Raw genomic sequence first — 23,341 nt, 5'->3', positions numbered from 1 at the left:
CAAAGGTTCTCAACACCTTAATAAAGTAATTCGAAAAACTAATCAGAAATAACACGATGTTTTGATTTATATCAATTATATAAATCAAAACATAAAGGTTATTCCTGATTAATTTTTCGAATTATTTTATAATTAAAGGCGTTAAGAACACTTTGGTGACCCCACAGTTCAAATGTCTATCGTAGGTACGTCGTGAACAGTGATCGTTACAGACAAACGTTCACGTAAATTGTCCCAGTCAATGGATGAATTTAATGTATCAATCAATGGCCACAGCCACACTGTTTTGAATTTCATTCTAAGTGTGTTTTTATCAAATGTCGTTGTAGACGATATAAATACAGCACAAACAACATTTTTCAAAAGACCAAAAAGTGAAAAGTATATTTAAACAAAACGCATTTCACTAACAGGTCGAACAACCGATGTCATTAAAACCTGGATCTTAATTATTAATTTAAAAGCAAACAGAGAACAATAAATTTGCGGAAAAGATGGTATATAGCAAACATGAGGTTTTACAAACTTGTTTCCGAATCCCATATTTTAACTTTATGTAATATTTTATCTTATAATTTTTTATTAATAAATACTAAACATGAGGTGCAAACACATGTACACCAGATCCGGATTTCGACTATTAATACTTATTCAGTGATGTTAGGGATCGAAACGGTATTGTTAAGGCCATATTAATTACCTCAATTTATGATTATATTTACCTCAATTTGATGATACTGATTTTTAGACGAATTTTATATACATAATGTATTGTCAGCCTTGTATCACCATCACTGCTGGTGATCGATTGATAAAATATGATGAAACTGGTTCACATGGTTCAGACGTACTTATTATATAATTATTTCTGTGGCTGCATCTTACATTAATTTGTAGGATCCTCCACAATAAATAATTCATCTCATCTGTAACAATTCCATCGTCATGCCTTATATATCATATATACTGTGTTACGACGCTAGATTAAAACTGAAGAGGAAATGAAACAACCGGCCACTGAAAGCTCTTTTTTGAGCCTAGGTGGTCGAGTAGTCTAGCGAGTCGGGTATAGTGCAATGCGATTTGGTGCCACGATATCTCAGTAGCATGATTCGAATCCCGGCGAGTAAAGAACAATACAAATGTCTAGGTTATGTCGGTTTCAATATAGAATTATTCATTATATCTTAGGGACAAATGCTCTGATTTTTAAAATGAAACTTGTTAATTTAAAATTGTATACAATTTGCAAGGAAGAGCCTGAAACTATAGAGCATAACTAATATTTGTCTGTTTGTCTTTTTCATTTTTAGCCATGGCGTTGTCAATTTATTCTCAATGCTAACTAGAACTTTAATTCTAAGCATGACTTGAATTCAAAACTAACTCAAAGTTTAACTCAAATAGTAGCCCGAACTTTAATTTGAACACTAATTCGATGGATGGCCACACTCATTCAAAACTCATACAACATGGAAATCTATCTAAAAATAGAACAGGTTTTTCCGAATTGGTCACGTGGTTTACGCTCATCAAGTAATGGGTTAACCACATCAAAGAATGACAGGAACACATCAAAGAATGACAAGACCACATCAAATAATGAAACAAACACATCAAGTAGTGTAAAATCGTCAAATTTTGAAACATCATTACATAGTGTTAAAACCATATAAAGAATAGACAAATCATCATTACGAAATAACAAAACCACATCATGTAATGAAACAACTACATTACGTTAAGTCACATACACATCAAGTAATGTTAAAACCACATTGACTAATAACACAACAATATTAAATAATGGTGAAACCAAATCGAGTAATGACAAAACCATATTGAGTAATGACAAAACTATATCAAGTCAATACGAAACCAGATCGTGTATTGTTATGACCATTAAGTAATGACTATTCCATATCGAGTTATATTAAAACATCATTACGTAATGTCAAAACCATATTAAATAAAGACAAAATATCATTAAGTAATAATAAAACGACATAAAGTAATAACAGAGTTTCACATAAGACAGCTGTGGCGTTCCATAGTAATACGTAATTACAAAATGTAACAACGATTTGACCATCAATCCTTCTGATGGTGTGTACCTTAATACTGATATTATTTTGCCCTGATCAGAGATGGGTCCGATTACTTTCAATGTAATTGATTAAATTACAATTACTTTGTCATTTGTACGATTAAATTAAATTAATGATTACATCTTTTCTGAAAGTATCTGATTAAATTAATGATTACATTGGCAAAGTAATCATGATTACATCTGATTACAATGAATTTAAAACCAAAACATTTTGATTGATGTGAATGATAAACGTTCAATATAACTATAGCATTTTTGAGAAAGTATTTTATTTGGTTCAATTATAAAAAGATAACTTCAAATTAAGCTTCATCTATTTAAATAAACACCAAATTTCACTACATATATATATACATTACACTTTATCACCAATGATCTCTGAATTATTTTGAATCAAATTTAATAAAGAATCTATATCACAAGAGTTTTTTGTTTGTCTTCTGACCTATTTCATAATTTATATGTATTCCAAGTTGCAGTTTATGAAAGTTTAAATATGGATGAAATAAAGTTACCAGTTAAAACTATGTTTTAATAGAAATGTTTAACCAAATTGTAAACAATATGCAAGTACTAAAAATCATTGCATTTTACATGTCCAGTCCAAATACATTTTTTAAAATTCTTAACAACATATTTGTCCAACTTTTAATTTAGTTTGTGCTAATTAGATAAATTTTCATGTCTGAATCATCTTTTATCATATATATTTCCCTACAGCTATACTCAATTGGTAATTGCAATAAAAACAAACCTTAATTAGTATCCGACCTGTCAATTCAACGTGACAAAAATCACAAAAATTAACAAAAGATTATAATTCAGGGTTTAAGAAAAGTATTACTTGAATATATAACAGTTATTATCAAATATTAATATGAAGATCATTATAAAACAATGATTTTACATGTATGTACAATATCTTATACCAAGAGAAAAGGTATATAATTTATTATATGTCTCTGCTTAGGCTAATGATGACTTTTCAATACTGTAACAGTTTATTTTTTACTGAAGTAGACATGCTTAAAGTAACCAAACCATTTCAGTATGTTAAAAATTTATCAAATATTAATAACAAAGAGGTTCATTTAATGACCAAAAACACAATTTTAGATTTTGGTCATTTTGGTCATTGTAATCAGAATGTAATCAAAAAGTAATCATGATTACAGGGTATTTTGAAAAGTAATTGATTAAATTAAATTAAATGTAATCAGATTTTTGGCTGATTAATGATTACACTGATTACTTGAAAAATTGTAATCAATTACAGCTGATTAACGATTACAATCACAATTACCCAAAGTCTGGCCCTGACAGCATATTTTCCTGTTCTTGAACGCTTGCAAATAGCTGGTTTTATGTCATACAGCGCAAAATGTTAGGATAAGGTATCTTTGGTAAAAATTGAAATTTCTTATATAATTTATTGTTTCTTGGATATATGTTATTATTACAGGCTGTTTGAAATGATTTTCCATTGCTGTCTAAGAAACAAAAACGCATATACAAATGTATACTTGACCTTAGTTTTCACTGTGTTTAATATCATTAGTGGGGGACTCAAGTCAGGAATATGACTGTTGTTGTCCATTTGTTTGATATGTTTTATCATTTGATTTTGCCATTTGATTTGGGACTTTCCGTTTCAAATTTTCTTGGGAGTTCAGTATTTTTGTGATTTTACTTTTTTCATTCACCGTGTCCGTCCACCAGTCCGTTTGTTCATCCAACAAAATGTTCTGTCACACTTTTCTCTGGTACTACTGAACAGAATGGTGTTATATTTGGTCAGCGGCATGACAGTGGTTTTTTAAGATCTGATGGACAATGATTTCCTGTTTCTAGATACTTTTGTATTTTTCAATATGATGAATAAACCTTAAATTTTTCGTCACATTTTCCGCCAGAACTTCAAAAGGGAACGAGTTTGAAATTAGTCAGACGTATAACAGGAACGAGTTGTAACGTGTATGCCCTTGTTGTTATATCTGTTAGACACTTTCATCTTGTTTTTGCTACTTTCAATTACGAGTGGGGTATAAAAAGCACTTCAACAAACGCATTCTTGATATAGCATTTATTAATTTGTTATTTGTATAATTTGATTTTCGTTTTGTAGGTAAATCTAAGACATTTATTTCATTTTTTCTACTCTATCAAGTCAATTTCTTTAACAAATCCTTTTCCGTCTAGATTTTACTTGCATGTTTGGCTTATGATAAAAATGAAAGGAATGTATTTCATATCAGACTAATATTCAAGTGGTACGTTAAACATTCAACACTCAGTGATATTGTTCTACCTCATTGTTTCAATCATAATATTGTAGCTACCTCATTGTTTCAATCATAATATTGTAGCTACCTCATTGTTTCAATCATAATATTGTAGCACAAGTAAATCCATCAGTACATATGGTCAGATGATTAGTGATTTGTTGTTTAGTGTGGTAAAGTACAATAAATTGTAATAAACCCCTAAAAAACACTAAAACAGATTGAACCAAATAAAAGCAGTTGTCGTTTTTTTAATGATCATTCAAGATAATGAAGCTATTCATCAAATGATGAAATAGTACAAATTGTATTTGTAATGTTATAAGTAATTTGGATAATACATTATGCAACTTATGTATGCACTTATAATCGCACTATTGTCAAACAAAAAATAAATTCACAGTCAAACTTGAATATAAGCCTAAGGTCAAAATGACCTTATATATGAGATGACACATGAATTGAGTGAAAAATTACAATATATTTTACTAAAATGGGTTATGTTTATTGAAAGGATGAACTAAAAAGTCAGATTTCGATTAAAAGAAGACATAGCGGTAGCTCTTACATTTGTTTTGACTGTTTAATATTGCTTTAATGTCTTAAATCATAGCTGACGCTAAGAATATATTTGGATAACAGCTGTCTTCCTTTATATAATGGTTCATTTTGAAAAAAAGAACAGAACGTACATGTATTGGACAAAATTGAGTTTCTTTCAATGCATTGCTGACTTTTAAAAGAGTGAGGTACTGAAATGAGATGATTATATCTGGATAATTTCTTTTTGGCAATGTATGGTATGAGTTTATAGTTCATAGTTGATTGCCACTTGAAACTTTGAAACTTGAAACTTGAAATTTTTTATTTCTCAAGACCCCATCAAGGGATGTGAATATAAACAGTAATAACAAACAATAACATATATACATATATACAAAATAATGAGATAATAGAATGACATGGTTACATATTCAATGGTATACATAAAGTACATGATTTAAGGAATTTGCAGTGGAAGGCAAATCTAATTTATAACAGACAGGACAATTTTACAAAATTTGGCAAGTTTGACAATTAAATTGTAGTCATCAGAACAAAAAAGTTCACAATACTTTATAGCATTTGGCTTTTTGTACACATTACAGGGCAAAAGCCTTTTTCTTTCATTTGAAAAAAAGTACATTTAAATAGATAATGAAATTCATCACCAATTTCACATAAATTACATAAATCGCAAATGCAAATGCGATCATCACGTTCGACACCCCAAAAACGACCTTGTTCTATTAGCAATTTATGGTTCATACATCTAAAATTACAATATGCCTTTCGGAGATCATATGGTAGATCAATAATATATCTTTCAAAATTATGAACTGTTTTGAAAATTCTATAATTTAAACATTTAGCTGAATCATAAACAGTAGTTTGTTTGAACTGATCACAGAGACATTGTTTGACCAGATTTGATATGACTACATTTTTTGGTACACTCTATGACAGCCAGTACTCTGAAACACCACAATTATTAAGGGTTTTTTCAATACAAACAATCCATTTAGAATGGAAAAATTTCTTGATATGTATGTTATATAATAACTTGTACAAAGTAGCAGCCGTAACTTTTATCTATACTTCTTTAAATCCATACCAATCTCTTTATTCTATAGCGTAGTATTTGTTTTGTATCTTTTCGTAGCCCATAACTTTGAGTTTCGGTTATTCAAAGGTTTCTTATTCGGTCTTTGGTATCTTCAATTTTTTATTTTTGTTACTTTGTGAATAACTTTATACTATAATAAACCAACAAATTCATCATAACAGGATACAAAATATACATTTGTAAATACAAAATGTGTCTATCCTATGAATTTTTTGTGTTGAACATTTAAAGTTGGTATTCTTTGATTACCTTCAAATGTTATTTCATCTTTACAGACTGTTCTCTGGTAACTGAATAACAAGTCATTATCCTTCTTCTGGATACACACAATAACCAAACGAGTAGAGATTACAATAAACGTCTAACAGCAATTCGTCGAACAGTAGAACAAAAAGAGACTTATAATCCTAATGCAGAAATAGCCATGTTTTCATATTCGGACGAAATAGAACAAATGTTTACTTTATCATGGTCTTCTCATATCGATGAATTAATTTCCGCTGCATTGAAGGTCAGGATTGATATAAGGAAAACGATTTCAAACACAAGCCATGCTTTAAAACATATTCGAGAAAGTAACATATTCAACTCATCACGAAATCTCGTTGTGTTATTCTCAAACGCGAGATGGAACAATCTTGATGAAATCGATCTGGAGATTCAATTATCAAAACAACAAGACATCCACATCTTTGGCGTAGCAGCAAGGGAGGATTGTGACAAGGATAACCTTGGTGGTGTTTTAAACGATCCTAGCTTGATGTTTTATGTTGACGATGACGATTTAACGTCCTTAAAGTCGCTAGCATCAATTACAAAGTATAATAATTCGATTTAAAGGGCTCGACCATTAAATCGCGTTATCAGAGGAAGACCAGCAATAGTTCATTAGCAGGTCAAAGCAGACGCGCATGTCTAAATTTATTACACTACATATAAATTAACTGCTCTTGCACTCTCATCACAAATATTGCAAAAAAAGTAAAATCACAAAAATACTGAACTCAGAGGAAAATCAATTCGGAAAGTCCATAATCACATGGCAAAATCAAATAACAAAACGCATCAAAAATGAATGGACAAGAACTGTCATATTCCTGACTTGGTACAGGCATTTTCAAATGTAGAAAATGGTGGATTGAACCTGGTTTTATAGCTAGCTAAACCTCTCACTTGTATGACAGTCGCATCAAATTCCATTATATTGTCACCGATGCGTGAACAAAACAAACAGACACAATAGGTAAAAAAGTCAAAAATAGGGGTACAGCAGTCAACATTGTGTTATCATCAGCAAACGCTATCTTCAAGGATTTATATTGATTTAAGGTCAGACTATTGATTTAACTTATTATACACATGATTACTTGATATTAATTTTAATACATTCAATCGATTTTATTTGTTTATGTTCATTATATGTCTATATAACGAATTATGATGTTTAATTTAATTTAATTTTAGTTTCATTCACATTATTGCTTTGTCTTTTATTGCTATCCATGCTAATTGCATTTTGTTATACAGATTATTTTGGCAACTTCCTATGAGGTATGTAATTTATATTTAATATTCGATGCACGCCGAGAGTCAACTTATATGGCTAGACAATACAATTATACATGGTACACCTAATTGTTATTTGATGTTGCAAATTATTTAAGAGAATTATACTTAACTAGGCTTCCCTTAAGAAATATTTGGTAAATGCTTTAAATTGACATTTGATTAATTGATTTATGATCAATTCTTTTCCGTCACAGATATCGCGTTGTTTACTTCATGTCTACTTTTATATTTAGTTAAACATATATTTTAGGATTGGTAACTATTTTTTATTTTACACTGTGTTTATTTATTGGAAGGTTAGTGATGCGTAGGGGAAAAACTGTCGCGAGGGGAAAAGGAGTTAAAAGAAGGAGAACAGCCCGTGTTACTGATAATGACAGGACAGCTGCACTGTCTCAAACAGAACATGATGTAGTGCCGCCACGGACGCAAATTACAACATCTAATGCATCAGGACCATCTACAACGTTTAACAGTTCAGTGGATTTACCGAATAACGAAGAGTCGTATTCACAAAACATCAATGAACAAGGTACATTTCAAAATTTTGAATCTAATGTTAATTCTGTACATGAAATTGCCAGCATCAGCAATGATTTTGGTAATAATGTTTCTTGCAATATCAGACAAAAAATCTTAAATGGTGAATATATTGATCTGGGTTGTTTATTGTCGAACCCAGTACCTATTGATGATAATTCTAATACTTTAATAATCAAAGATGGTGTTCTACAATCTAAACCAAAAGCATCAACAGTAAAGATTAATAGTATTAGTCAGTGGACTGATGCATTCCTGATTTTCATTGATATTTACCTGTCAAGTCATTTGGGAGAGGCAACAGGGCTTCTGAAATACATGAGTAACATACGACTGGGAGCTAGTAGGGTTCCCAGTTTAGGCTGGAAGAGGTATGACGAGCAATTCCGTTTAAAAAAAATAAGAATGCCGTCTTGTAACTGGGGAACAGTTGATTTAGAGCTTTGGTTACTCTTCATGTATGATGATAACACACAATTTAATCCAAACCCTGTAACTAATGCGTATAAATGTTATGATTATAACAATGGATCCTGTACTAGGCCTAACTGTCATTATTCACATAGTTGTTTACGTTGTTCAGGTATTCACCCATCGGTAAACTGTACACGATTCCATGGTGCTCAGACAAATTTTAATTTTAGGCGTGGTCCTAGATTCGCTGCTGGACAACCAAATAACAGTTCGCAACGAGGCTCGAGTGCTAATCCAAGGGCAGCTGTCAGATTCCAGCGACCAGCTTTCCACGGTTCATTCAATCGCTAATACGCCAATTAAATTTGATGTTCTTTGCAAGTTTCTGGAAAATTATAGTAATAAAACAGTTGCTTCAGAATTATATTTGGGATTTTTGGAACGTTTTCGTCTAAATTATACTGGACCTAGGATGACTACTGATTGTAGAAATCTAGTTTCTGTTTTTGGCAATGAAGTTGAAGTTGCAAAAAAATTATTGAAAGAAATTAATTTGGGAAGAATAGCTGGTCCATTTAACAATATACCACTTTTTAATCTAAGATTGTCTCCGATTGGCTTATGTCCTAAAAAGGATGGTTCTTGGAGGCTTATACAGCATTTATCATACCCACACGGTTTAAGCGTAAATGATTATATTGATAAGGGTTTGTGTTCTGTGACTTATACGCCGTTTGACCATGCACTAGATATGGTGGGTAGCCAAGGAAAGTTCGCCCTAATTGGAAAAAAATATATCAGCTCGGCATTTAGGCTTTTACCAGTAAACCCGGATGATTTCGAGTTATTGGGTTTCAAATTTTTGGACTTTTACTTCGTGGACCGCTGTTTGCCTCAAGGTTGTAGCCTGTCTTGCGCAACGTTTGAGAAATTCTCAACATTTCTAGAATGTATCTTTATGGACAAAACGGGATCGGAAAGTGTTATACACTACTTCGATGATTTTTTGTTTGCAGGCCCGGGGACTGATTCAACTTGCCTTAACCTGATGAGTGAATTTGATTGTTTATGTGATCGCTTAGGAGTCCCTTTGGCACATGACAAGACCGTCGGTCCAACTCATGTTCTTACTTTTTTGGGGCTTGAAATTAATACAATTGAAATGTCTGTAAAAATTCCCAAAGAGAAATGGCTGAAATTGAAAACAATAATTTCAAATTTGTTAGGCAAAAAAAGAACAACATTACGTGTTCTCCAGTCTTTTACAGGCATTTTGAATTTTTGTTCGAGAGTGATCCCTACGGGTAGGGCATTCAACAGACGTTTTTATGATGCAATATCAGGAATATCAAATCCTCGGCACCATATAAGGCTCACTGCGTCAATTAAGGAAGACATAAGGCTGTGGTCGTTATTTTTAGATTGTTTTAATGGCAAATTTTATTTTCCCGATTCCGATTGGATATCAAATGTTGATATGGAGTTATTTACTGATAGTGCTGGGAGTGCGTTTGGTGGATATGTTTCGTATTTACATCCTAATTGGGCTTTCTTTCCTTGGCCGTCATATTGGTTAGGTTGCGATATATTAGAGGACATTACATTTTAAGAGTTATTGCCTATTGTTTTAGCCTTTCATTTGTGGTATGCGATCTTTGCGAATAAGAAAATTATCTTACACGTTGACAATAAAGCACTTGTTTATATCTTGAATTCTAAAACGTCTAGATCAAGAAGGGTAATGCATATTCTCCGTCCTTTAGTCTTAAAAGCTATGGTTTACAATATTCAGTTCAAAGCAATGCATATTACATCAAACAAAAACTGTATTGCGGATGCAATTTCTCGTCAACAGTGGCCACGGTTTCGTCGCATGTCACCAGAGGCGCTACAAGAACCAGAAAAGGTCCCACAGTCTTTTCTTCAAGTGATCTCAAATTTGAATCCAACAAGTTGTTAACGGCGTCAATCTCACCAAACACAAGTGACACTTATGAAACTGCTGTCAGGTCATTTGATCAATTTAGATCTTCACACGGACATGCCATTGTTTGGCCACCCTCACTTAATGTTATCTGTAACTTTATAGCATATTGATCTGTGCGAGGTTATGCTCCGTCTACTGTCAAGTCTTATATTTTTGGTATAGCCTTTAAATGTAAAATGTTAAATATTACTGATAACACTCACAATTTTATAATTAAGAAAATGTTAATTGGAATGGAAAGGCTTGACAAACGAGTGGATTCAAGATTGCCAATTACACCACAGATTTTAGATAAATTGATTTCACTATTACCATCTGTATGTCTCTCACAGTATGAGACCTTATTGTTTTCGGGGTTGTTTAGTTTGGCGTATTTTGGTTTTTTCAGGATAGGGGAATTAGTAGTCAATAAATCACTGGCACATTCTCACACTTTGTCGTTAGATGATTTTAGTTTTTTCAGAAAATAACGTTTCTATCAACCTTAAATTTTCAAAAACTGATCAGTTAGGCAAAGGTAGTTTAATAATTATACCTTCAATTATATCTCATGTATGTCCTGTTCATTTATTAAAGAAATATTTTATTGCCAGGCCCAAAACCATTGGTCCTGCATTCATACACTTCGGTGGAAACTATGTTACACGTTATCAGTTTAACGCTGTTCTAAATTTAAGAAAGCTCTGAATGTGGCGAATATTACATCGGATAATTTTCAAAGTCATAGTTTTAGGATCGGAGCTGCATCTCAGTCTTCGAAAATGGGGTTTTCTGATGATGAAATTCAGGATTTTGGTCGTTGGGAATCAAAAGCTTATAAAAGATATATCAGAATACCAACGCTAAAGTTAGCAAGTCAAATTTAATATGTGTCATCATTTATTTGTTTGTATATATTGTACATAATTGATTTGAAATTTGAATACTCGCCTGATCGTCACTTTAAGACTTTCAGGTCAACAAAAGAGTGTTTGGTTGGTGGGTTCTTCAATCATCAAACATGCATTTGTACATGCTAGAAAGTCTGTCGATGGAGTAAATTTAGGTTTGGAATGAATAAAATCTACAATATGGTGGCAAGGAAAAAGTGGAATGAGGATTTGTGAGATAATACCCAAAGTCAAACATTTGCTTACACTTGAAGAACCCCCGCAAGTATTAGTATTTCACTGTGGTGGAAATGATATCGACAAAAAGTGTCATGTGTATTAGGACACGATATTTTAAAAGTAATTGATTGCCTTCGGGTCTTACAACCAAAGTCAAAATTTGTTTGGTCTCAAATTTTACCCAGATTGAAATACAGGAATGAGATTGTACATAGATCTTTGAACAGAACTAGAGTTAGATTAAATAGTTTAGTAGCTACATATATCATCAAACATGGCGGTGCTTATATTAGATATCCAGAAATATCTGAAGACAACCCAGATTTATTTTTAGACGGTGTTCATTTATCAGATATCGGAAATAATTTGTTTTTGTATAGGTTACAGCAAGGTTTATTTGACATTATAAAATTTTCACATACAATTTGTCCACAAAACGGCGAAGTAGGTCCATGGCTTCGGGAATCTGTTAGCTTGTAGTCACGGCTGTCAGATTCTTTAACATACAGGTTTTTTTTATTTTCAAATAAATCACCTTCATAGTACTGGTTGGCGGTAACAATTTTCGAAACATTCTGTTATGACAGAAAATTTCGAATTTGTTTAGTGGCGGATTTATAGGCTGCACCAGTACCGATAAACTTGATTTATTATTATTTAATTTAGAACATTAATCCATTTCTTCATTTACACTTCAAACGTAGTTTTTCATGTTGATTTTGGACATCTGTTGCCAGGGTTCAATTCAGCACACTATTAATTCATAATTTCATTACATTTTAGTTTTATTTCAATTTTAATTATCTATTATATTTTGAAGATTTGATTTATAATTTTAATTTACGGTTACCCAAAGACCCTTTGTTCATGGGTTGGTAACCGACAGAAGCCGTGATCTTACTTCGCCAATAAATATATATTATTTTTAACATGTGTTATCTCTTATAATTGCACTGATGACATTTTTAAAAAGCGACAGTAAAATGTCAGATTTATAGAATATTTAGAACTCATTTGGCGTCATACCCGGTCTATCTATTTCTAGGGTATAAGAGACTTATATTGATTGTTTTTTATGTTACTTTTAAACATAAAGTTCAAAATTATTTTGTATCGATTTGTTATCTGTGGTTTTTTTTTTTATAAATTGTTTTGCTAAAATTAGCTTTTACTATCAATGTCAAATATCGTCTTAAATATAGTACCCAGAAATGCGACAGCTACCATACATAAAAAATAACTCGTAAATAACCTGTAATTCAGTGATCGTTGTTTGTTGCTGTGTAACATTTGTTTTTCGTTAGGAATTATTTTGTACATATATTAGACCGTTAGCTTTCTCGTTTGAATTGTTTTACATTTGTTATTTCGATTCTTTTTATAACGACTATTCGGTATTGGATTTTATCATTGTTGACGGTCGTTTGGTGACTTATAGTTTCTTTGTCATTTGGTCTCTAGTGGAGAGTTGTCTCTTTTGCAATTATACCCCATCTTTTTTTTTATATCAATGATATCTCTAAAGACAGATACAGGTGTCAAGCCTCTAAATCGTCATGAGTTCATAGACTGTGTGCCACAATGGTTGATCACTTCTGACTATATACATACACCATAGAATTGATATTCATGTCAACAAGGAAGTGCGGACTACTGGGCTGGTGCATTGGCGGATCCATTTAAGGGTTGGTGGGGGTTCCGGGGGTTGGAACCCCCTCCTTTTTTATGGCCGCTCAATGCATTTGAATGTGGGCATATAGTTTGAACATCCCCCTTTTGTCCTGGGTTGGGAACTCCATTTTTTAAAATGGGTAGATCCGCCCCTGCAGTGGTGATACCCTAGCGGACGAAATGGCACCAGCAGTGGCATCGACCCAGTGGTGTAAGTAGTTATCAAGTATCAGGATCATAATTTAATATGCCAGACGTGTGTCTCGTCTAAATAAAATTCAACAGTGACGCTCAGATCAAAATAGTGATAAAGCCGAACAAATACATAAAATAGAATATATATATAACTTAAGTACCTTTCTTAGTTATTCAAGATGAGATGAAGTTAATTTTCTAGACGATTCAACTATATTTCTAAGATACTAATAGTTCAAAACCTTTTCTGGTTTGCCACTTAAGTAAACATCGCATTCATAATATTAAGTATTCTTCTGTTGGAGGACAATTATCTAGTTTTTGTATATTTATTTAGAGCTTAATCGTAAATAAACCACATCCAATTAACCGTTCAGTCTTGAGGACTACTTTGTTTGAATATCACATCAGTTTATCAAACTGGAACCTTGGTCAAGGTGTGAGTCTGGATGCTATGATTGAACTTTATAAGTGAATTCCTTATTCCATGATGATGTATTGCGATGTATTTGTGACTTTAAAACATTTAGTTAAAGACTATTGAATATCTTGAACCATTTCTCAAATTATCATATGAAATTAACTGTAAATTGATATTTGGTGATAGCTATATACATATGAATATATACATGTCTAAATGGAAAAAAGAACGTTCTGACCTATGATTGCGTTGGATAAAAACCGCAATGTTTATACGTGTGTATTTTATACGTATGTCGTTGTAGAGGATATAAATACAGCACAAACAACATTTTCCAAAAAAGTATATTTAAACAAAACGCATTTGACTAACATGTCGATCAACCGATGTCATTAAACCCTGCTGACAGCCATTGGCGATTGCAAAAAAAAAAGAGATCACAAGATGTAAGGTCTTAATTATTAATTTAAAAGCAAACAGAAAACAGTAATTTTGAGGAAAAGATGGTATATAACAAACATGAGGTTTTACAAACTTGTTTCCGAATTCCATATTTTAACTATATGTAATATTTTATCTTGTAATTTTTTATTAATATATACTATTTAAACTAAACATGAGGTGCAAACACATGTACACCAGATCCGGATTTCGACTATGAATACTTCTTCAGTGATGTTAGGGATCGAAACGGTATTGTGAAGGCCATATTAATTACCTCAATTTAGGATTATATTTACCTCAATTTGATGATACTGATTTTTAGACAAATTTTATATACATAATGTATTGCAAGCCTTGTATCACCATCACTGCTGGTGATTGATTGATAAAATATGTTGAAACTGGTTCAGACGTACTTATAATATAATTATTTCTGTGACTGCATCTTACATTAATTTGTAGGATCCTTCACAATAAATAATTCATCTGATCTGTAACAACTCCATCGTCATGCCTTATATATCTAATATACTGTGTTACGACACTAGATTAAAACTGACGAGGAAAGGTAACAAGCGGTCACCGAAAGCTTTTTTTTGAGCCTAGGTGGTCGAGTGGTCTAGCTCGTCGGGCATAGTGCAATGCGATTTGGTGCCACGATATCTCAGTAGCATGATTCGAATCCCGGCGAGTAAAGAACAAAACAAATGTCTAGGTTATGTTGGTTTCAATATAGAATTATTCATTTTATCTTAGGGACAAATGCTATACTTTTCAAAATGAAACTTGTTAATTGTAAATTGTGTACATTTTGCCAGAAAGAGCCTAAAACTATAGAGCATAACTAATATTTGTCTGTTTGTCTTTTTCATTTTAGCCATGGCGTTGTCAATTTATTTTTGTTTTATGAGTTTGACTGTCCATCTGGTATCTTTCGCCACTCTTTTCTTGCATATATCATTACACGTGGTATCCATTTAAACAATCTTTCTCATTATCTTCACGATATAATGCAAATCGAGGACTCCAAATAGAGATTGGGGAAACATCTTTGTGAGCTTCGCTTGGCATACCTTTTGTTAAACTGAATACATTTTTTACCCATGAAATCATTTAACTCAGAACATAATATTGGATTTGATATGAAAGATTTAATGTTTGATTTGAAATTCATCAAGGAGAAAAAGAGGGAAATTTTAATGTTTTAAAACACTTGACCAAATATTTTAAATACCTTTTGACCAATTTTGAAATATAATAATCGAACAATGTTAATACAGTATGCTTTGATAAAAAAACCAATAAAAGGAATAAGATATATGTCAGTGAGAAAGAAACCTAAACAACAACAATCACAGAAAAATGAAAAGAAATATACATTTTCAGCACACTGAAATATGAAATTAAGTACGGTAATAAGTAATTACCTTATTTGACGATTTGACCATCAACCTTTATGATGGTATGTACCTTAATACTGATATTATTTTGCCCAGACAGCACATTTTCCTGTTCTTGAACGCTTGAAAATCCGGTTTTATGTCATACAGCGCAAAGTGTAACGATAAGGTATCTTTGGTAAAAATCGAAATTTCTTATATAATTTATTGTTTCTCGGATATATGTTATTATTACAGGCTGTTTGAAATGATTTTTCATTGCTGTCCAAGAAACACAAACGCATATACAAATGTATACTTGACCCTAGATTCACTGTGTTTAATATCATTAGTGGGGGGACTCAAGTCAGGAATATGACAGTTGTTGTCCATTCGTTTGATGTGCTTTATCATTTGATTTTGCCATTTGATTAGGGACTTTCCGTTTCAAATTTTCCTCGGAGTTCAGTATTTTTGTGATTTTACTTTTTGCATTCACCGTGTCCGTCCACCAGTCCGTTTGTTCATCCAACAAATTGTTCTGTCACACTTTTCTCTGGTACTACTGAACAGAATGATGTTATATTTGGGGCAATATGCGTAATTGTTTCTCCATAGGCGGTAATGGTAATGTTTTCTTCTGTTGCGCAGCCCATATCGTAAACTTGTATATGTATGATGGCTTGTTTCGAAGCTGAGACATATTTACATATGTGGTCAAATTTTCGGGGTACGAAGTGTGATTCATTTTTCCGTAAATTAGCAAACCCCGAGTATCCTTTTGCGATGCGACTCCTCGTGGTAAAAAATCCCATTTTGAACACAATAAGTTCTTTGAAAATTTAATACTTTGAACACATTTAATAGCTCCATAGTTTTTACACATTTATTCTGTTTTCCCCTACTTTCTAAATTAACACAAATGGTTCAGCTCAGTTATTTGTTTATCATAGAAATGTGTCAAATATCACTACACAGAGATTTTTTGTTTACACGTGACTTTTGAGTTCCTCATTTCAAGGCGCATTAGGGATATTGTCCCATTTGTTCAGCGGCATGACAATGCTTTTTTTAAAGATCTGACGGACAATGATTTCCTGTTTCTAGATACTTTTGTATTTTTCAATATGATAAATTAACCTTAAATTTTTCGTCACATTTTCTCTTTTAAAAGGGAATGAGTTTGAAATTGGTCAGAAGTATAACAGGAACGAGTTGTAACGTGTATGCCCTTGTTGTTATATCTGTTAAACACTTTCATCTTGTTTTCTGCTTCTTTTAATTACGAGTGGGTATAAAAAGCACTTCAACAAACGCATTCTTGATATAGTATTTATTAATTTGTTATTTCTATAATTTGAGTTTTGTTATTTAGGAAAATCTGAGACATTGATTTTATTTTTCTACTCTATCAAATCAACTTATTTAACAAATCTTTTTGCGTTTAGATTTTACTTGCATGTTTGGCTTATGATAAAAATGAAAGTAATGTATTTTATATCAGACTAATATTCAAGTGGTACGTTAAATATTCAACACTCAGTGATATTGTTCTACCTCATTGTTTCAATCATAGTATTGTAGTACCTGTCAAACTATCAGTACATATGGTCAGATGATTAGTGATTTGTTGTTTTGTGTGGTAAAGTATAATAATTTGTAATAAACCCCAAAAAACCTAGAACAGATTAAACCAAACAAAAGCAGTTGTCTTATTTTTAATAATCATTCAAGATAATGAAGCTATTCATCAAACAATGAAATAGTGCAAACTGTATTTGTAATGTTATAAGTGATCTGGATAATACATTATGCGACTTACGTAAGCACCTATAAGCGCACTATTGTCAAACAAAAAATAAATTCACAGTCAAACTTGTATATAAACCTAAGGTTAAAATGACCTTATTTGTGAGATGGCATATGAATTGAGATTAAAAATGCCAATATATTACTGCAATGGGTTTTGTTTATGGAAAGGATCAACTAAAAAGTCGATTAAAAGAAGACATAGCGGTAGCCCTTATATTAGTTTTGACTGTAACTGCTTTAATGTCTTAAATCATAGCTGACGCTTATAATAGTTTTGGATAACAGCTTTCTTGTATTATATAATGAAAAAAAAAAAAAAACAGAATGTACATGTATTGGAGAAAACATTGAGTTTCTTTCAATGCATTGCTGATTTTAAAAAAGTGAGGTACTGTAATGAGATGATTAAATCTGGAAAATTTCTGTTTGGCAATGTATGGTATGAGTTTTGCTTATAGTTTATTGTCGTAACTTTTTTCTTAATTCTTTTAAATCCATGTCAATATGACTCTGATGGATAGAAATTAAACTTACACAAATACCGAACTCCAAGACCCATTCAAAACGGAAAGTCCCTTACCAAAGGCAGTCAAATAAAAAAAGCTAAAAAAAAAAAACTCATATTCCTGACGTGGATAGTTGACTAATTGGCAATCATACCAATGTTTTTATTCTATAGCGTAGTATTTATCTCTTCTTAGCCTACAACCTTAAGTTTCGGTTATTCAAAGGTTTTTTATTCGGTCTTTTGTATCTTCAAATTTTTATTTTTGTTACTTTGTGAATCACGTAATACTATATAAACAAATTTAATAATACTTTTAGATATTTGGATGATATTTTGGCTCTCAATAATGACGACTTCAGTATGTATATTAATGAAATTTATCCTGTTGAACTTACTTTAAATAAAGCTAATACTAACAATGACCACTGCCCTTTTCTTGATCTTGATATCTATATCACTAATGGAAAGCTGAATACTAAAATTTATGATAAAAGGGATGATTTTTCATTTCCTATCGTTAATTATCCGTTTTTAGATGGTGACGTTCCCTTGTCACCATCTTACGGTGTTTATATATCTCAACTTGTACGATTCGCTCGTGTATGTAACAATGTTTTCGATTTTAACGAGAGAAATTTATGTATTACTGAAAAATTATTACACCAGGGTTTTCGATATCACAAACTAGTCAAAACATTTACTAAATTTTATCATCGGTATAAAGACATCATTCGTAAATATAGCTCAACATGCAGACTTCTAATAAGTTCAGGTATTTCACATCCAATTTTTTATGGTAATATTCTTTATAAAGCACAAAGGTGTCAGTATTCACCTCAGCAACTTACAAAACCTTTGAATAGACTTATTAAGAAGGGATATAATTACGATACTGTTGTCAAGTCATTAAAGATTGCATATTTTGGCGTTAATATTGAGTCACTGATAAGGTCTTTGCATCGGAACTAAACACATTTATTCTAAAATACAGTTGTTGGCATGACACGGGTTATGTTCTTCTCATATATGTTATGATGGTATGATACTAAACCCCTAACGGGAAGGATTGTGCCTGATGTTCATATGATGAAATCATAATCTTTCAGTCAGTTTAATTGAAGTCTGGAGCTGGCATGTCAGTTAACTGCTAGTAGTCTGTTGTTATTTATGTATTATTGTCATTTTGTTTATTTTCTTTGGTTACATCTTCTGACATCAGACTCGGATTTCTCTTGAACTGAATTTTAATGTGCGTATTGTTATGCGTTTACTTTACTACATTGGTTAGAGGTATAGGGGAGGGTTGAGATCTCACAAACATGTTTAACCCCGCCGCATTTTTGCGCCTGTCCCAAGTCAGGAGCCTCTGGCCTTTGTTAGTCTTGTATTATTTTAATTTTAGTTTCTTGTGTACAATTTGGAAATTAGTATGGCGTTCATTATCACTGGACTAGTATATATTTGTTTAGGGGCCAGCTGAAGGACGCCTCCGGGTGCGGGAATTTCTCGCTACATTGAAGACCTGTTGGTGACCCTCTGCTGTTGTTGTTTTTTATTTGGTCGGGTTGTTGTCTCTTTGACACATTCCCCATTTCCATTCTCAATTTTATACAGTCAGGATTCCAATTCGTCACCATAACTCCCCATTACGCCAGTTTATTTTCACATTGGTAGAAATGGTAGCCATTGTAGGAATGATACGCTGCCAATTTTGCTCTTAAAAACTGATAAATTTATCCACATAGCATTACGATCCTTATATGTCAGTTGTATTTTAAAAAACAATTGTATCTACTAGTTAATGAGCATCAGTTAATGATCCTGACTGCATTGATTCAACTTAAAACTTTTGTCTGATCGGTTGTCAGGTGCAACTTTCGAAAATTCATAAATATTTTAAAAAAATTCTAATTAAATATTTCGTGGAAGGGCAGACTAGATGTTTTAGTGGTTGTAGACTATAATTATCACACACGAAAAAATAATCTTTTTCGAAGATATTCATTTTGTGATTCATTAGATAGGTATTTCACTTGACCCATATATTTCATCTTTTAGTACTTTTTAGTAACTTTTTTTTATGTTATAAAGTCAACCTGTAGCTTTGATATATAAAAATGATAGAATCTGAAGCCAGATGATATATCAAATATTCTTGCTTTGTACGATTTCAAGACAAAATATTCAACTCAAACACGCCCTAACATAAGATGCACTTGATTTTCTCTTTTCGATACAATTGTAACGGGTCAATTTTTTGGATTTTTTTCCTGAGTCACGGAATGGAATTCAGACACGAAAATTACTGAACTAATAGATTGATATGTTCTCCGTAAGTGTTTTTTTTTTAAATCGGAGGTTATGCATTTTCTACATTCAACTTGATAGATACCCTTGTCGTCGACTTGATATCTAATTGTTCTGCTTAACTATGTAATAGATAAATTGAAAACTTATGCAAATGTTGTTTTTTTTTTTTAAATAAAACACTTCGTAATTGAGTAAAAAATTGTCATTTTATTTGTTTCTATTAACTTTTAAACTTTTTGTTACTATAGTTAACAGTACAGTACGCATTTATCGCCTTCTCTAACAAAGAGCTTAAATTCTTTTGTTCTATTTCAACCAGGTTTCCGCCTGTATAATAAACAGACGAATTCATCATAACAGGATAAAAAATTATACAATTTTATATACAAAATGTGTCGATCCTATGAATTTATTGTTTTGAACATTTCAAGTTGGTATTCTTTTATTACCTTCACATCATTTTATTTTATCTTTACAGACTGTTCTCTGGTGACTAAATCACAGGTCATTCTCCTTCTGGATACAAACAATAACCAAACGAGAGACGATTACAATAAACGTCTCACAGCAATTCGACAAACAGTAGAATAAATGAAAACTTACAATCATAATGCAGAAATAGGCATGTTTTCATATTCGGACCAAGTAGAACAAATGTTTAATTTATCGTGATCTTCTGATATCAATGAATTAATTTCCGCTGCATTGAAGGTCAGGATTGATAAAGATAATACGATTTCAAACACAAGCCATGCTTTAAAACATATACAAGAAAGAAACTTATTAAACTCATCACGAAATCTTGTTGTGTTATTCTCTAACGCAATATGGAACAATCTTCATGAAATCGACCTGGAGATTCAATTATCAAAACAACAAGACATTCACATCTTTAGGGTAACAGCAGGGGAAGATTGTAACAAGGACACCCTTGCTGGTGTTTTAATGGATCCTAGCTTTATGTTTTATGTTGACGATGACAATTTCACGTCCTTAGGGTCTCTAGCAGCAATAACAAAATATTACAATACAATACAATACAATACAATATGCTTTTATTTCAAAAACACTCCGTCACATTGACATGTGAAACAAGAGGTAAATTACAAAAAATACAAAATACAATCACATACAATTGTACTGATAACATTTTTATAAAGCGACAGTTAAAGGTCAATTTTTGAATACTTGGATAAAATTTGATGTCATATCCGGATGACGTAATACTCTATCAATTGGTAGGTTTAGGAAACTTTTGCTGACTATTTTGTTTACAGTTGTGAGTTTATTATTTCAGTCCTTATTCCCTAATATTGGCTTTCAATGTCAATGTATGTGGGACAAATCAAGTTTTGTCCATAGGGTCAGCAATGCTCATCAACTTCAAACTCTATGTGGTTATTTTAAACTACATTTTTGTATTTTGATACAAGCGTCACTGGAGAGTCTTTTAATTTGTAGAAACTCAGGTCTGGAATACAAAAAAATCAATTTAATTAGTAATATCTATATGCGACAGTAATCATTAAACACAAATAATTAAATGACATCTAAGAAAATACATGCAGTTAATCGTCTTGAGTTTATATATTGAGTTTGCATCTAAAATAATTGCCGCAACAGTTTTTCAGTCACCTCCAACTATATTTACATACATTTTACTGCACCTGTCATAAAAAATACGAACACAACATCGTGACAACATATTTGTTGAATTTAAAGTAGCATTTACAATAAGTTTTTGGCATTCCTATTGTAATAAACTCCGTGCTCCTCCTAGATAGCGCGTGACTTCTTTAGCCAAATGTGGAGCAGGATCTGATTATCATTCCGGAGCACCTGAGATCACTCCCAATTTTTGGTGGGGTTCGTGTTGCTTAGTCTTTAGTTTTCTATGATGTGTACTTTTATTTGTCTGATTGTCCTTTTTTTTTAACCCATGGGGTTGTTAGTTTATTTTATTTATGAGTTTGAATGTCCCTCTGGGATCTTTCGCCCCTCAATTTTAACAGTGTTTTCAATTACTTTATTTAAGACTATATAGTACAGTTATATCATCTAAGGTGCTGAAACTAACACCATAACGAGTAGCATGTTTATTTTTTAATCAAAATATTCAAATAAATATATTTAATAAACCAGATTATGTGTGTGTGTGTGTGTGTGTGTGTGTGTGTGTGTGTGACAAGCTCCCGGACATAATCGGTGAGACCTGATTTCGGGTTCAAAATCCAAATAAAGGCAACAGTAGTATACCGCTGTTCAAACTCATAAATCCATGGACAAAAAACTCATAAATCCATGGACAAAAAACAAAATCGGGGTATCGGGATAAACCTATTCAAATCAAATCGACTCACAATTAACATGATAATATGACCACAACATCACAGTAAACTATCATAACCAAAAACGTAAACCTCATAATATGTTAAGTCAACCAGACATCAGGGTCAAACAGTAGTTGTACATAAAATACTTTAAAAAAAATACATGGTAATAAACATGTGTGCGAAGTTTCAGGCTAATGTGACTACAAATTAATATACCATAACCCAAATATTTTATCTGATTCCGAACTGATTAATGGACGGAAAGAAAATAATTTATTCTGGTCAATAGAACGAAATTTCAAAAAATTCAAAATTGTTAGTAAATATCAAAACGTACAACCAAATTTATCTATTAGGATTGCAAACAAGGGTATATTGGTTGATACATTTCTTAATTGATCAGATAAGAAATAGCTTTAATACAAATGTTCTGGAAAATTAACTTCACCATGGGCCGAAAACAGTTTCATTTAACTCTAACTTGCTCAAAATTGATTCCTGTCCAAGATTACGTTGGGTTTTTGCATTTACTTCAACTGAACAGGAATACTCACTTCATTACACAGTATCGGTTTTGATTTGCATTGATGC

Source organism: Mytilus galloprovincialis, chromosome 4 (genome assembly GCF_965363235.1).
Source record: "Mytilus galloprovincialis chromosome 4, xbMytGall1.hap1.1, whole genome shotgun sequence".
Lineage (NCBI taxonomy): Eukaryota > Metazoa > Mollusca > Bivalvia > Mytilida > Mytilidae > Mytilus > Mytilus galloprovincialis.
This window is presented reverse-complemented; position numbering follows the sequence as displayed.